Source organism: Notothenia coriiceps, unplaced genomic scaffold, assembly GCF_000735185.1.
Source record: "Notothenia coriiceps isolate Sejong01 unplaced genomic scaffold, NC01 NC01_scaffold00005245, whole genome shotgun sequence".
In the NCBI taxonomy this organism is placed as follows: domain Eukaryota; kingdom Metazoa; phylum Chordata; class Actinopteri; order Perciformes; family Nototheniidae; genus Notothenia; species Notothenia coriiceps.
Genome location: NW_011337946.1, coordinates 1 through 2,559, shown reverse-complemented (window position 1 = coordinate 2,559; position 2,559 = coordinate 1). Strand labels below are relative to the sequence as shown.

The window sequence follows — 2,559 nt, the reverse complement described above, 5'->3', positions numbered from 1 at the left end:
GGCGTTCGGTAGATAGGTAGGTAGGTAGGTAGGTAGGTAGGTCGGTCGGTCGGTCGGTCGGTAGGTAGGTAGGTAGGTAGGTCGGTCGTTCGGTAGATAGGTAGGTAGGTAGGTAGGTAGGTAGGTAGGTAGGTAGGTAGGTAGGTCGGTCGGTCGTTCGGTAGATAGGTAGGTAGGTAGGTAGGTAGGTCGGTCGTTCGGTAGATAGGTAGGTAGGTCGGTCGGGCGGTCGGTAGGTAGATAGGTAGGTAGGTAGGTCGGTCGGTTCGGTAGATAGGTAGGTAGGTAGGTAGGTCGGTAGATAGGTAGGTAGGTAGGTAGGTAGGTAGGTAGATAGATAGGTAGTTAGGTCGGTCAGTCGTTCGGTAGATAGATAGGTAGGTAGGTCGGTCAGTCGTTCGGTAGATAGGTAGGTAGGTAGGTAGGTCGGTAGGTAGATATGTAGATTATTTAGTTACAGGACCAGTGTGATCAACATTAAAATACACATACTGTTAATGAGAATAAAAAATAGTATATCAATTACTATAAACACTATGTAATCATACTACACTGGTGTCAGAGCCCTTGTTGTTGTATGTGTGGAGGTTTTAGAGGCTGACCGCTGCAGTAAAGAAGCACCTAATGTTTATCAAAGTATCTCTGTAGTCTCAGAGAGCATCTCACCGTTCACCAGCTGCTCACACACTTGTCTGGCGATGGATCTCATCATGTTCTGAGGAGCGAAGTCGCCCTGAGGAGGAAGAGGAAGGAGGTTAGACGACACAAAACTGTGCTACCGTACAGAGGCCGACACGTGCAAACCGCCCAAATGAAATGTCCTTACTTCTGGTTATTAGAATAGCGATTCAAAGTCAAAGGAAAATATACAAGTTAGTTTTTGATTGTGGGAAATATTGTGAGTGAAATGTAAATATAGAGGTTATTCGTTCAGGCTTTGGAGCTTCTTCCCCCCTTCCTAAGACTAGATTTTCTCTTAGAATTTTTGCAGGAAGTGAAGTGAAGCTCTCAGTACCAAAGTATAATCGTTTTTAGGAAATGCAAGGGGACGGACTGCATTGTGCCCACGTTGGTGTTTTGTGGAAACAGTAAAAGGCTTGAAGGCATTTAAATGACTTGTAAGGAAGGGTGATTTCCTGCTGTGCAGCAAAGATAAATCTCACTTTGGATTAAAATGTGATGTTTTCGAGCTTCTGAAGATGTTTAAAATAAATTCAGATGTACTCACTCTCTCTCCCTTGTCTCCCTTTAGACCGAGAGAGCCCTGGAAACAGAAAACGAGAAGACTTTAGTTTGCAGAAAACGTTTGAATCTGTGTCTGGATGTAAAGGTGAAGACACTCACAGGAGATCCGGTGTCTCCGGGGTTTCCTGGTTTTCCGACTCCACCTGAATTTCCAGGAGATCCCGGAGGTCCCTGCAGGAAACAGACGGAAGAACCACGGGGTTAGAAGACCAGCGATTTCAATATATTAACAATTGACAAAAGGTCCACTGAATATGAACGGTTTGCCAATAGAGGAGACTAACTACTGAACTACTAAATTCCCCCTGGACTAAATCAAATACTCAGATTCTGATTGATGAATATTGATTTATGAAAAGTAACTTAGTCTTGTTTTCTTTGCTCTAAAAACTGACACTTAAACGCAAAATTGCTTATTCTAGGTTACCATGTTTTTCTCATCTACTGTACAAATGTATAAGCATTAAATGTCTCACCATGGGTCCTGTGGCGCCTCGGGGGCCCGTTGTGCCTTCCTTCCCTTGGGGGCCCTGAGGATAAAATAATAATAATAATTTGTAAAGGTACGGTATGTTTATTTATAAAGCACATTTTCAGACATTCAACATTCTTTACATCAACATTAACACTTTGATCCCCTATCATACTGTTTCTCATCAATATATCACAGCTCTCAGATATATACAGAGCCTGTCTCTGATTGGCTGAAACACCAAACAGATCATTGCAACATTACCCATAATCCCCTCTGTTTCAGCCCTGTTTCCAATCCAAAGTGCTGATTCTCTGTCTGTTACTTTAGATGAAAATAAGGAGCCCCTCCCCACGCCCCTCTGAGAGACATTTGGTTACAAAGAACTCAATGGAGCTCTAGGAGGAGATTCAGGTGATAAGGGGGGTTACCTTGGTTGCTTATTGGCTAATGGTGTCACAAGACAACACATCATTATGACATCATAAAGTGGCCAAAATCTGATCAGCTCATTTTCAGATTTTTATAGAAATGGATAAAAAAGAGAGAGAATCTTTGTTCCTGAAACTTTCAGAGTATCCCTCCACAGAGGGGACACATGTCGATGTAGAAGAGACATGAAGAAGAGGGGACACATGTTGATGTAGAAGAGACATGAAGAAGAGGGGACACATGTTGATTTAGAAGAGACATGAAGGAAGAAGAGGGGACGACATGTTGATGTAGAAGAGACATGAAGAGAAGGGGACGACATGTTGATGTAGTAAGATGTTGATGTAGAAGAGACATGAAGAAGAGGGGACACATGTTGATGTAGAGAGACATGGAGAAGAGGGGACACA

General features: G+C 43.0%; 1 long non-coding RNA gene across 1 annotated transcript; it reads right to left on the bottom strand.

The window, feature by feature from the left end:
• Positions 1 to 658: 658 nt before the first annotated feature.
• LOC104942839 (uncharacterized) lies at positions 659 to 1,779 on the bottom strand. The gene is made up of 4 exons (XR_798054.1): positions 1,722 to 1,779; positions 1,345 to 1,416; positions 1,229 to 1,264; positions 659 to 733 (listed from the first exon to the last, which is right to left on the bottom strand). It is a non-coding gene; the product is annotated as an uncharacterized lncRNA (long non-coding RNA).
• Between the last annotated feature and the right edge of the window lie 780 nt (positions 1,780 to 2,559).